Source organism: Choloepus didactylus, chromosome 4, assembly GCF_015220235.1.
Source record: "Choloepus didactylus isolate mChoDid1 chromosome 4, mChoDid1.pri, whole genome shotgun sequence".
Lineage (NCBI taxonomy): Eukaryota > Metazoa > Chordata > Mammalia > Pilosa > Megalonychidae > Choloepus > Choloepus didactylus.
Window position 1 is genome coordinate 71,026,956 of NC_051310.1, and position 15,282 is coordinate 71,042,237.

Below are 15,282 nucleotides of genomic sequence, written 5' to 3' on the forward strand. Positions count from 1 at the left end.
ACAGAAAAAACAATAGAGAACCCACAATACCAAAATTTGGTTTTTGAAAAAATCAGCAAAATTGATAAGCCTTTAAACAGACTGACAAAGAAATTAGGGAGGACACAAATAAGATGAGAAATGAAAATGGAGATATTATAAACAAACTTACAGAAAGAAAAATGTTCAGAAGACGGTACTATGAACAATGATATGCCAACAAATTAGAAAACCTGGAAGAAATGAACAAATTCCATGAAACATATAAATTACCTAATCTAATGAAGAATAAACAGAAAACCTCAAAAGACCTATAACAAGTAAAGAGATTGAATCAATTAAAAAAAAAATACAAACTCGGATGGTTTCACTGCTGAAATTTACCAAATATTTAAAAGAGAATCAACACTAATACTTCTCAAATTCTTCCAAAAAGTAGAAGAGGAGGAATTACTTCCTAACTTATTCTATGAGGTCAGCATTGCCCTCATACTAAAGTCAGATAAAGACAGCAGCAGAAAAAGAAAATAAACCAATGTTCTTTATCAACACAAGATGAAAAAGTCCTCAAGAAAATACTGGCAAACTGAATCCAACAATATATTAAAACCATCCGACACTATGACCATGCTCATAGTGAAAGACTGAAAGCTTTCCCCCTAAGATCAGGGAACAGGACAAGCATGTCCACTGTCACTGCTGTTATTCAATGCTGTACTGGAAGTTCTAGCCAGAGCAAACAGGCAAGAGAAAGAATGAAAAGGTATTCAAATAGAACGGGAAGAAATAAAGTTATCCATATTCACAGATGGCATGATCCTAAACATACATGTGCTGCTTTGATGTATTATGTCCCCCAAAATGCCATTATCTTTGATGTAATCTTGTGTGGGCAGACATATTAGTGCTGATTAGATTGTAATTCTTTGTTTCCATGGAGATGTGACTCACCCAACTGTGGGCGATGACTCTAATTGGATAGTTTCCATGGAGGTGTGGCCCCACCCATTCAGCATGGGCCTTGATTACTTTCCTGGAGCACTATATAAGCTCAGACAGAAAGAGCAAGCTTGCTGCAGCCAAGAGGAACACTTTGAAGAATGCATAGAAGCTGAGAGAGTAGCTGCAGATGAGAGACAGTCTGAAGACAGCTGTTGAAAGTAGACTCTTGCTCTGGAGAAGCTAAGAGGGGACAAACACCCCAAGAGCAACTAAGAGTGACATTTTTGAGAAACTACAGCCTAGAGGGGAACATCCTTGGAGAAAGCCATTTTGAAACCAGAACTTTGGAGCAGACACCAGTAATGTGCCTTCCCAGCTAACAGAGGTTTTCCGGACACCATTGGCCATCCTCCAGTGAAGGCACCTGATTGCTGATGTGTTACCTTGGACACCTTATGGCCTTAAGACTGTAACTGTGTAACCAAATAAGCCCATTTTGCAAAAGCCAATCCATCTCTGGTGTTTTGCATTCTGGCAACATTAGTGAACCAGAACAATAGAAATCCCCAAAGAATCCATAAGAAAATTACTAGAACTAGTAAATTCAGCAAAGTTCCAGGATACAAGATAAACATGCAGAAGTTAATTGGGTTTCTATACACCAGTAATGAACAATCTGAAAAGGGAATCAAGAACACAATTCCAGTTATAGTAGCATCTAAAAGAATAAAACACCTACATATATATTTAACTAAGATGGACAGACTTCACTGAAAACTACAAAACATTGTTGAAGGAAATTAAAGAAGACTTAACTAAATGAAAAGACATTCAATGTTTATGGGTTGGAAGACTTAATATTGTTAAGAAGTCAATACTGTCTAAAGCAATCTACAAACTCAATGCCATCCCTATCAAAATCCTACGGGCCTTTTTTGCAGAAATGGGAAATCTGATCTCAAATTCACATAGACTGCAAGGGACCCCAAAAAGCCAAAACAATCTTGAAAAAGGAGATCAAAGTTGGAGGACTCACATTTCCCAATTTAAAACTTACTACAAAGCTGTATTACTTAAACAGTGTAGTACTGACATAAGAATAGATGTATAGACTGATGGAGTAGATTGAGAGTTTAATGACAAATCCACAAATCTATGTCTGGTTTCCACAAGGGTGCTAAGTCCAATGAATGGGGAAAAACAGTTTCTTCAACAAATGGTGTTGGGACAACTGGAAATCCACATGCAAAAGAATGAATGTGGAAGCCTACCTCTCACCATATACAAAAATTAATTCCCAATGGATCAATGATATTAATATAAGAGCTAATACTATAAAACTTTTGTAAGAAAACATGGAGAAATATCTTCATGAACTTGTAGTAGGCAATGGTTTTTAATATTTTACATCAAAAGCACAAGGAATGAAAGAAAAAAATGTATAAAATGGACTTCATCAAAATTAAAAACTTTTATGCATTAATGCACATTAGCAAGAACATGAAAAGAACACACAGAATGGGAGAACATATACTTGGAAACCAAAAATTTGATGTGGGTTTAATATCCACAAAATATAAAGAACTCCTACAACTCAACAACAAAAAGACAACCCAAAAATGGGCCAAGGATTTGGATAGACAGCTCTCCAAAGAGATATTCAGTTGGCGAATAAGTATATAAGTATATAAAAACATGCTCAACATCATTAGTCATTAAAGAAATGCAAATCAAAACTATGAGATATCACTTCATACCCACAAGGAGGACTAACATATAAAACCTGAAAAGAACAAGTGTTGGAGATGATGTGGAAAAATAGGAACACTTGTATATTGTTGGTGGGAATGAAAAATGGTGCAGCCACTCTGGAAAATTGGCAGTTCTTCAGAAAGTTAAATCTAGATTACCATATGACCTGGTAATTCTACTCTTTGGTATACACACTGTTGCAGTTGGCTAAAGCTGCCATTATGCAAAATACCAGATTGGCTTTTATAAAGGGAATTTATTAGGTTACAAATGTACAGTTCTAAGGCCATAAAAGTGTCCAAATTAAGGCATCAACAAGAGGATACCTTCAGTGAAGGAAGGTCAAGGTCATTCAAAACACCTCTGCCAGCTGGGAAGGCATACAACCAGTGTCTTCTGGTCCTTTGCTCCCAGGTTGCATTTCAAAATGTTATGTCTCCAAAATGTTTCTGGGCTTCTGTCTCTCTCAGCATCTTTCACCTCTCTTCTTGGTTCTCCTGGGGCATTTCTCTCTAAGCATCTGAGAGTCCTCTCTTGGCATCTTTGGGGCAAACTCCAGGCCTCATCTCTTTGCTTAGCATATCCAAATGTTCCTCTGTCTGCATCTTCCAGTGTCTCCAAGCATATGGATCTGTGTCAGCTCTTAGCTTCTCCCAGGAGAAAACTCTGGATTACAAATCATAGCTTCTCTCCAAAATGTCTCTCTCTGCTTCTCTGAGCTCCTTCTCTCCATGAGCTCTCTTAAAGGACTCCAGTGATCTAAGTAAGACCCATGCTAAATGGGTGGGTTCACACCCCATTCAATTTAATCAAAAGGCCTCACCCACAGTTGGGTGGGTCACATCTCCATGGAAACATTCAATCAAAAGCTCCTACCCCAGAAGACTGGATTAAAAGGTCATGGCTCTTCTGGGGTCCATAACAGTTTCTAACTGGCACATACCCCCAAAGAATTGAAAGCAGGAACTTGGACAGATATTTGCACACTAATGTTAATTGCAGCATTAGTCATAATAGCCAAAAGATGGAAACAACCCAAATGTCCATCAGCAGATGAACTGAGAAACAAAATGTATATCAATACAGTGGAATTTTATAAAGCTGTAAAAAGAAGTGAATTGTTAGTACATGGATGAACCTTGAAGATATGTTGAGTGAAACAAGCCAGACACAAAAGGACAAATATTGTCTGATTTCTTTTGTATGAAATACTTAGAATAAGCAAATTTGTAGGGATAGAAAGCAGATAGTATTACCAGGGGTCAAGGGAGGAGAGAATGGGGAGTTATTAAAAAACAAATATGAGTTTTGGTTTGAGATGATGAAAATGGTCTGGAAATAGATAGTGGAGAAAGTTCTCCAGTATTGTCAATGTACTTAATGTCAAAGAGTTATCCACTTAAGATAGTTAAAATGATTTTTATGTTATATGTATTCTAACAAAATTAAAAATATATTTAATAAAACAATATACAATGGTTATATTTTGCATATCTCTAATGCTGTGTCACGCTATGGACTGTCAGTGACTTTGTTAGCACTGGAGATAGAGTCATTAGTATCATTTGATAAGATTAGAAAGCAAATTCCAGACAACCCAAAACCAACCCAGAAAACTCACCTTAAGATTCTGTTTCTCTAGAACAAGCGTTGGTATCAAAATCTGTATCAGTCAGGGTCCTCTAGAGAAACAGAACCAGTAGGGTATACGTATTCATTTCAAGGAGTTGGCTCATGCAGTTGTTGAGCCTGGCGATTCTGAAAGCTGCAGGGCATGCCAACAGCCTGGAAACTCTCAGGCAGGATCTGACATTACAGTCTGGAGGCAGAACTTCTTTCTCAATGGAACCTCTGAGGAAGGTTTTCCTTAAAGGACTTTCAACTGATTGGATGAAGCCCACCCACATTATCAAAGTAATATCCTTTACTTAAAATCAACTAATTGTAGATGTTAACTACATCAACAAAATACCTTCACGACAACAGTGTTTGATTGCATGAGTGTGTACAATTGCCTAAGCAAGCTGTCACATAAAAGTAACCATCAAAGCATCCAACTATTAGATAAATACATCTTCTTTAAGTATATATGGAATATCTCTAAATTCTACCATATCCTGGGGTCATTATGAAGATACCAAAAATTTCCCAAGTAATGAAATCATTCAAAGCATGTTTTATCATCATAATGGAATTAAGTGAGAAATCAGTAACAAAAAAGGAAAAACCTTAAAGCAGTTCTCTTCTAAAGAACCCATAATTAACCCAAAATTAAATCAAGATGGAAATCAGAGGATAAATTTATATGAATAATAGAAAAGGTGCAAAATACCAAACTTGTACTCATGCAACTTAAAAAGTGATTTCAGGGAAATGGAATGCAAAAAAATGTATATACTAGAACAGAAGAATATGAAAATCAATAAATTAAATTTCACACAGAGCTAGATAAAAAAATCAAACTAGAGTATAGTACAAGGAAAAATTGATGAAGCTAAGAGCAGAAAATTTTAAAATAGAAAACCAACATATAATAGAGGAAAACAACAGAAGTTGGCTATTTGAAATGCTTAATATGGTTGAAACACTCCTAGCAAGATTAATCAAGAATGAGAGATAATACAAAGTATTAACAACAAGAAGACAATAGCATGTATAAAAGCTAAGAAGATGAGAAGAGCACATTGCCAACAAATATGCAGAGGAAATGCATTTTAACTAGTTAAAATCTTGGGCAATGATGTAGTCACAAAGCAACCAAAACTATGTGATTCAATTTTTATAAACCTGAAAAAATCAGGGAAACATGAAATATGTTTTTAGAAGAAGGAACTTATAGGGATAAGAGGCTGGACCTGATCATTAAGGAGGCTCTACTGTGGTGCTCATACTCTGCTTCTACATCTAAGTTCTGTGCTGTTAAGCAGTAATAATATGTCCAACTTACATACATATTATGTATCAATGACTGCTATACTCTGCATTTTGGACTGAGACAGTAGCCCTGACTCCATAAATCTGTGACTCTTCTAATGATGACAAATATATGAATAGGAGCTTATAAATATATACATATTTTTAGGTAGAAGTATGTTCCACTGTTCCCACCATTCACATGTCTATTCAAAGCTATTTTTAATCATTGAGATTATAGAGTTAATTTCAATATCTGGAATGGCTATATTTTAATTGTTACTTGGGTCTTTAGAATTGCCTTCTAGGTTCTAAGAATAATCATATAGATCAATATATATAAAATATGTAAGTATATGCTAGAAATAAGTACTGCTTGGCAGGATTTGTGACAGGAACTTTGTCAAGAAAACAAGCATAACATTGTGAACTAATTAACAACACTGAATTGTATACTTGAATGCAGTTAAAAGGGGAAATTTTAGGTTATATGTATGTTAGAATAAAAATTTTAAAAATAGGACTGAACAACACTAGCAGTGAACCCTATAATAAACAATGGAATATAAACAGTACAATTATAAAAATATTCTTTCATGAACTTATAACAAATGTACAACACTAATGTAAGGTGTAACAATATGGTGGTAATGGGAACTCTGTATTTTATGCATGGTTTTTCTGTAAGCCTACAACTTCCTAAATTAAAAAAAAAAAAAAAACTGGTTACCTATCCTTAAAGCTAGGGCCCAAGTAACACAAAATTTTCTAGGAAACTTACCAGAAAATATATGCACCTTTGAATTCACAAATATTTCCTCTTTTAATAAGAAATGATGCCATATATGATATGTCCATATTCCTCCACTTGATAGCTATAGCATAATATACTTTTCTGAGAACAAGACAGTATTGAAAATTGAATTTTTTGTTTCAGAATAAATATTGCTAATTTTATCATATAAAAACTTCATGACCTTAAAGAGATATAACATTTCAAATAGAACTTTCTATATTTTTAAGATGAGAAAAAAAAGCAATACAAGTCAAATCTCAAGGGTGAAATTGGGAGCATAAAACCAATATAATGTGACCATAGTGACCTATTACAAAATTGGTCTCTATTCTGAAACCCCAATAATGAAACCAAGGAAACTCCAGTAATATTTTGGTACAATTGAATTTCAATACAACTTTATGATCCAATATCAAGTTGTCAAAAAACCCAGTTCTCTAAAATTCTACATTTTCCCAATAAAATCAGAGAAAACTAAAATGAAAAAAATCATAAAGATCCAATAATGTAGGTAACCCTAGTGATTATCTCAATGAGAAAAAGGACACATCATGAAAATACTCTTCTATAAATCTTGAAAATATGAACCCAGAGACCTTTAGGACCTGAAACAGAACACGTGCATGAATTTCAAAGGATCCTGGTGTAGCTACTCACCCTATTCATGAAGTGGGTGACCTGATTCCAGCTCTTCTATCTCAGCAAAACAAAACAGAGAGAAAAGCAAAGAAATAGCTTCAGAAAATACTCAATAGTAAAAAGTAGCAAAGAACTAAGATTGATTCCATTGTCATGATTTAATATATGCATGCAGCATTCCATTTTAACCCAACACTAATGAGAGTTTCAGTGTACCTCACTGTTGTGACCCGTTCTTGATTCAGTCTTTCACATTTCATCATTCATTACTCAAGAATGTACCTCATATATTCAGTTATCTACAATTCCCTATTCAAAATGGGCAAAATGAAGGAAGTCTCACATCACAGAGCATGTCTAAAAGTGCATACTTCCTCATAAGTTAGGATGTCAGTGCCCAGTTCTGAAAGAAAGAAAACATGGGCTCATAGCAGTTTTATGTTGTCACTGAGGGGTCACTCTCTGGAGTATTATTTGTCCTATTAGAAGGCCACTCATCTGGACCTCAGATCAATACCTGGAATGAGTCTCTCAGCATCCTCAGACATTTAAACTCATCATTGATCCAGACAGGCACCCCACTGAAAATTAAGCATTTCTATAGCCAGGCTTGCTCTGGGTTGGCTTATCTAAGCCAATATATCAGTATATCAGTAAATGTATAGTGGGTGTTTTGTTTAGTATCTGAATAATGGAGTTCTCATGTAAATGACATGAAAGACATGACCTTAGATTGTTCTAATAAAATTAGCTAAAAGATATTGGGAAGATTGGAGGACTACTGGAAGATGGCAGTTAGGAGAGACAGGGCAAAAAAAAGAAAACTCCATGAGATGCCACCTGGTTGATAGCTAGGGAAAATGTATGCCACAAAGCTGTAGATCTGACAAATTAGAGGTTAGTCTTTGAATTAGCCTACATATCCTAAAAGAACCCTATCAAGTTAAGGAAATGCCAAGAGGTCAAAAACAACAGAAAATTTTAAAGTGTATGAAAAAACCAGATGATATGGATAACCCAAACCCAAATACACAAATCAAAAGATCAGAGGAGACACAGTACTTGGAGCAATTAATCAAAGAACTAAAGACAAACAATGATAGCATGGCACAGGATATAAAGGACATGAAGAAGACCCTAGAAGAACATAAAGAAGAAATTGCAAGAGTAAATAAAAAAATAGATGATCTTATGGAAATAAAAGAAACTATCAACCAAATTAAAAAGATTCTGGATACTCATAGTACAAGACTAGAGGAAGCTGAACAACAAATCAGTGACCTGGAGGATGACAAAATGGAAAATGAAAGAATCAAAGAAAGAATGGGGAAAAATAGAAAAAAATTGAAATGGACCTCAGGGATGTGGAAGATAAAATAAAACATCCAAATATAAGATTAATTGGTGTCCCAGAAGGGGAAGATAAGGGTAAAAGAGATTGTTGGGGAAAACTTCCCATACCTTCTAACAACATAAATACATAAAGCATAAGTGCCCAGCAAACTCCAAATAGAATAAATCCAAATAAACACACTCCAAGACACATTCTGCTCAGACTGTCAAATACTGAAGAGAAGGAGCAGGTTCTGAAAGCAGGTAGAGAAAAGCAATTCACCACATACAAAGGAAACAACATCAGACTAAGTAGTGACTACCCAGTAGCCACCATGGAGGCGAGAAGGTAGTGAGTGGCATGACATATTTAAAATTCTGAGAGAAAAACTGCAAACCAAGAATTATTTAACAAGCAAGGCTCTCCTTCAAATTTGAGGGAGAGCTTAATTTTTTCACAGATAAATGCTGAGAGATTTTGCTAATAAAAGACCTGCCCTACTTCAGATACTAAAGGAAGTGCTACTGACAGAGAAACAAAGAAAGAGAGAGAGATGGAGAAAGGTTCAGTACTAAAGAGCTTCAATATTGGTTCATTAAAGGACAATAAGAGAGAGAGGAAAAAATATATCTGACAAACATAAACCAAAGGATAGAAGGGCTGATTCAAGAAATGCCTTCACAGTAATAACATTGAATGCAAATGGATTAAAATCTCCAACTAAAAGATATAGATTGGCAGAATGGATAAAAAATATGAACCAATATGTTGCATACAAGAGACTCATCTTAGACACAGAGACACAAAGAAATAGTGAAAGGATGGAAAAAAATATTTCATGCAAGCTACAGCCAAAAGGAATCAGGAGTAGCAATATCAATCTCAGATAAAATAGACTTTAAATGCAAGGATGTTATGAGAGACAAAGAAATCCACTAAATACTAATAAAAGGGGCAATTCAACAAGAAGAAACAACAATCATAACTATTTATGCACCCAATCAAGGTGCCACAAAATACATGAGACAAACAGTGGCAAAACTAAAGGAAGCAATTGATGTTTCCACAATAATTGTGGGAGACTTCAACACATCACTCTATCCTATAGATAGATCAATCAGAGAGAAGACCAACAAAGAAACTGAAAACCTAAACAATCTGATAAATGAAATTATTTAACAGATATATATAGAACATTACATCCCAAATCACCAGAATACACATTCCTCCCTAGTGCTCACAGAACTTTCTCCAGAATAGGCCATATGCTGGGACATAAAACAAGCCTCAATAAATTTAAAAAATTTGAAATTATTCAGTGCACATTCTCTGACCACAATGGAATACAATTAGAAGTCAATAACCATCAGAGACTTAGAAAATTCACAGATACCTGGAGGTTAAAAAACACACTCCTAAACAATCAGTGGATTAAAGAAGAAATAGCAAGAGAAATTGCTAAATATAAAGAAATGATTGAAAATGATAACACAGCATATCAAAACCTATGGGATGCAGCAAAAGTAGTACTGGGAGGAGTTTATAGCATGAAATGCATACATCAAAAAGGAAGAAAGAGCTAAAATCACAGAACTAATGGAGCAACTGAAGGAGCTAGAAAATGAACAGCAAATCAATCCCAAACCAAGTAGAAGAAAAGAAATAACAAGGATTAAAGCAGAAATAAATAACATACAGAATGAAAAAACAATAGAGAGAATAAAAAACACCAGGAGTGGATTCTTTGAGAAGATCAACAAGATTGGCAAGCCCTTAGGTAGACTGACAAAATAAAAAAGAGAGAAGACCCATATAAAAAAAGTAATGGATGAGAAAGGTGACATTACTGTGGATCCCAAAGAAATTTAAAAAATTACAAGAGGACCCTATGAACAACTGTATGCCAATGAACTGGATAATACAGAGAAAAGGGACAATTTTCTGGAAACATATGAACAATCTAGACTGACCAGAGAAGAAATAGAAGACCTCAAACAAACAACCACAAGCAAAGAGATCCAATCAGTCATCAAAAAATTTCCCACAAATAAATGCCCAGGGCCAGATGGCTTCACAGGGAAATTCTACGAAACTTTCCAAAAAGAACTGACACCAATCTTACTTAAAAGCTTTCAAAACATTGAAGAAAATGGAACACTACCTAACGCCTTTTATGAAGCTAACATCACTCTAATACCAAAGCCAGGCAAAGATGCTACAAAAATGAAAAACTACAGGCCAATCTCCCTAATGAATATACATGTAAAAATTCTCAAAAAAATACTTGCAAATCGAATCCAAAGACACATTAAAAAATCATACACCATGACCAAGTGGGGTTCATTCCATGCATGCAAGGATGGTTCAACATAGGAAAATCAATGTTATATAACACATTAAAAATCAAACGGTCATCTCAACAGATGCTGAAAAAGCATTTGACAAAATCCTATATCAGTTTTTGATAAAAACACTTCAAAAGGTAGGAATTGAAGGAAATTTCCTCAATATGATAAAGAGCATATATGAAAAACCCACAGCCAGCAGAATACTCAATGGTGAGAGACTGAAAGCCTTCCCTCTAAGATCAGGAACAAGACAAGGATGCCCACTGTCACCACTGTTATTCAACATTGTGCTGCAAGTGCTAGCCAGGCCAATCTGGCAAGCAAAGAAATAAAAGGCACCCAAATTGGAAAGGAAAAAGTGAAACTGTCATTATTTGCAGATGATATGATCTTATATCTGGAAAACCCTGCAAAATTGATGATACAGCTACTGGATCTAATAAACAAATTCAGCAAAGTAGTGGGATACAAAATTAATGCACATAAGTCAGTAATGTTTCTATATGCCAGAAATGAAGGAAGTGAAGAGGCATCAAGAAAAACTATCATTCTCAATAGCAACTAAAAAAAAATCGAGTACCTAGGAATAAACTTAACCAAAGATGTAAAAGACCTATACAAAGAAAACTACATAGCTCTACTAAAAGAAATAGGAAGGGACCTTAAAAGATGGAAAAATATTCCATGTTCATGGATAGGAAGTCTAAATGTCATTAAGATGTCAATTCTACCCAAACTCATCTACAGATTCAATACAATCCCAATCAAAATTCCAACAACCTATTTTGCTGACTTGGAAAAGTTAGTTATGAAATTTATTTGGAAAGGGAAGATGCCTCAAATTGCTAAAAACACTCTAAGAAAGAAAAATGATGTGGGAGGACTTATAATCCCTGACTTGGAAGTTTACTATAAAGCCACAGTAGTCAAAACAGCATGGTATTGACACAAGGATAGATATATCAATCAATGGAGCTGAATTGAGAATTTGGAGATAGACCCCCAGATGTATGGCTGACTGATTTTTGATAAGACCCCCAAAGCCATCAAACTGGGATGTAACAGTCTTTTCAACAAATGGGGCTGGGAGAGTTGGCTATCTGTATCCAAAAGAATGAAAGAAGAACCTTAACTCACACCCTACACAAAAAGTAACTCAAAGTGGATCAAAGACCTCAATACAAAAAACAGTACCATAAAATTCCTAGAAGATAATGTAGGGAGACATATTCAGGACCTTTTATTAGGAGGTCACTTCCTAGACCTTACCCAAAGCACAAGCAACCAAGGGAAAAATAGATACATGGGAACTCCTCAAGCTTAGAAATTTCTGCACCTCAAAGGAATTTGTCAAAAAGATGAAGAGGCATCCAACTCAATGGGAAAATTTTTTGGAAACCATGTATCTGACAAAAGAGTATCTTGCGTATATAAAGAAATCCTGCAACTCAATGACAATAGTACAGACAGCCCAATTATAAAATGGGCAAAAGGTATGAAGAGACAGCCCTCTTAAGGGGAAATACAAATGGCCAAGAAACATGAAAACATGTTCAGCTTCACTAGCTATTAGAGAGATGCAAATTAAGACTACAATGGGATGTGGAGAAATTGGAACTCTTATTCATTGTTGGTGGGACTGTATAATGGTTCAGCCACTCTGAAAGTCAATCTGGCAGTTCCTTAGAAAACTAGATATAGAGTTACCCTTCAGTCCAGCAATTGCACTTCTCAGTATATACCTGGAAGATCTGAAAGCAGTGACACAAACAGATATCTGCATGCCAATGTTCATAGCAGCATTATTCACAATTGCCAAGAGATGGAAGCAACACAAATGTCCTTCAACAGATGAGTGGATATAAAATGTGATATGTACATACAATGGAATACTATGCAGCAGTAAGAAGGAATGATGTCATGAAACATATGACAACTTGAATGAACCCTGAATACATAATGCTGAGTGAAATAAGCCAGGCATAGAAAGAGAAATATTATATGCTACCACTAATGTGAACATTGCTGGGATAGAATGCAGGGGTGTTGAGCTTCCCCACCTCAATGGTTGCTGATGTGTTCACAGACATTGGGGACTAGTGGTTTGATGGGCTGAGCCCTCAATCATGGGACTTGCCCTCGGGAAGACTGTTACTTCAAAGATAGGTTAGGCCTTCTTATAATTGTGCCTAAGTGTCTCCTGAATGCCTCTTGCTCAGATGTGGCCCTCTCTCTCTAGCTAAGCCAACTTGACAGGTAAAATCACTGCCCTCCCCCCCATGTGGCATCTTACACCCAGGGGTGTAAATACCCCTGGCAACATGGAATATGACTCACAGGGAGGAATCTGGACCCAGCCTTGTGGGATGGAGAACATCTTGACCAAAAGAGGGTTGTGAAATGAAATGAAATAAGCTTCAGTGGCTGAGAGATTCCAAAAGGAGCCAATAGGTCACCCTGGTGGGCACTATTATGCACAATATAGACAACCCTTTTTAGGTTCTAATGAACTGGAATAGCTAGCAGTAAATACCTGAAACTATCAAACTACAACCCAGAACCCTTGAATCTTGAAGATGATTGTATAAAAATGTAGCTTATGAGGGGTGACAATGTGATTGGGGAAGCCATGTGGATCACACTCCCCTGTTCTTTTTTACTTTAATTGTTCTTTTTTCACTTTAATTTTTATTCTTATTACTTTTATGTGTGTGGTAATGAAAATGTTCAACTATATGGTGGTACTGTGAACAATTGATTGTATGCTTTGTATGACTGCATGGCATGTAAATATATCTCAATAAAATTGAAAAAAGATATTGGGAAATATAAAAAATGCTTTAATGAACTAAAATTTCAAGGAGTAAATCAGAAAGCAGAAATAACAATAAATGGCATGATTCCAATAGAAATATCAGTAGAAACATCTATATTATGCATATACTAGTAATTAAAAGGTTTTGAAACCATTATTTTAGCACAGCAATTTTACTACAAGATTATTTCAATGCACTACAAAATGATGAAAAAAGAAAACATATCAATAATTCCCCATATTTTTCAGATTACTTCAAAAAGATGTAAAAAAATAATAACAATAATTCCTTAAAACAGGTGAGGAAATTCATGGAGAAAAATATGTCATAAAATATTCTCCTTTGAGCCTCTGAAAGAATGAACCTAACATTGCTTGACGTTTGATGTCAGTGACCATAAAACAAAGAATTTGAAAAGCACCAGGGTAGCTGCTCACCTCTCTTTCCTGAAGCAGAGCAAATTTTTCTAGCTTTTTTATCTGCAGCAAAATATCACAAAGAAAATAAATCAAATCATAATATACATGAAATTCATTAAAATAAGTTCAAGAATAGGTCTCTTAATTATTTGCCATAAAGGTCTCCCAGAACTTCCAGTCCTGCCACACACATTGTCGTTGCTTGATCTTTGGCCTCCTATCATTTCATTTCTTCACTTTGTTAACTTCCTAAGTTTCTGCCTGAGCAAAAAGTCAACAATCCTCTCTCTACCAAGCTATGTAAGTGACACAGCAGTTATCTCTTTGAATAAGAAATTCTAATGTTGTATTTTACCACACAAAGGCTTTATGAAAATGCCATATGATAAAAACAAGTGAAAGGCACCTGATAGGAGTATTATGAGATCATTGAGGAGCTCATCAACTGAGCCAGTTCTGAAAGTGTTATTTGTCCTATTCGAAGGCCTCTCAGCTGACCTCAACATCTTCAGTTGCTTGAGCTTGTCCTTGATCTACACAAGGCCACTATTGACAAATAAGCTTTGCTCATGCCACAGGAACGCTCTTAACAATTTATCACTTGCATTAATCTTACAGAAGGTAATGGCACAAGTGAACACTTGACTTGACTTCAGTGTAGCTGGCTATAATGGCAAATCCATAAGCTGCTTATGACCCTTCTCTCTGGAGTAACACATGAAGTGATATTACAGTGGGGAAGTTGGCAATGCCAGTATATTTACTCAATATGATAGTAACAAATAATCATGAGCTAACTGAACTCATGTTATATCATTTAAAAGATTACTAAAGTGATTCACCTCTTTGCACTATGTCCAGTGGACTTCTGAAGGCGCTGCGCAGCGACTCCTACGTGGAGCTGAGCCAGTACCGGGACCAGCACTTCCGGGGTGACAATGAAGAACAAGAAAAATTACTGAAGAAAAGCTGTACGTTGTATGTTGGAAATCTTTCCTTTTCACAACTGAAGAACAGATCTATGAACTCTTCAGCAAAAGTGGTGACATAAAGAAAATCATTATGGGCCTGGATAAAATGAAAAAAACAGCATGTGGATTTTGTTTTGTGGAGTACTATTCAAGAGCAGATGCAGAAAATGCCATGCGGTACATAAATGGAACTCATCTAGATGACCATATCATTCGCACAGACTGGGATGCAGGCTTTAAGGAGGGCCGGCAGTATGGCCGGGGGCGATCTGGGGGCCAGGTACGAGATGAGTATCGGCAAGACTATGATGCTGGGAGAGGAGGCTATGGAAAACTGGCACAAAACCAGTGAGTGGGTGAGAGCCCCATTAGCG

General features: G+C 35.8%; 1 non-coding gene and 1 pseudogene across 1 annotated transcript; one reads left to right on the forward strand and one right to left on the reverse strand.

Moving 5' to 3' along the window:
* Window positions 1–7,521: 7,521 nt before the first annotated feature.
* Window positions 7,522–7,588, reverse strand: LOC119533740. Its single transcript, XR_005216849.1, has one exon. It is a non-coding gene; the product is annotated as a small nucleolar RNA SNORD109A (small nucleolar RNA).
* A 7,199-nt stretch (window positions 7,589–14,787) lies between these two features.
* LOC119531510 lies at window positions 14,788–15,282 on the forward strand (annotated as a pseudogene).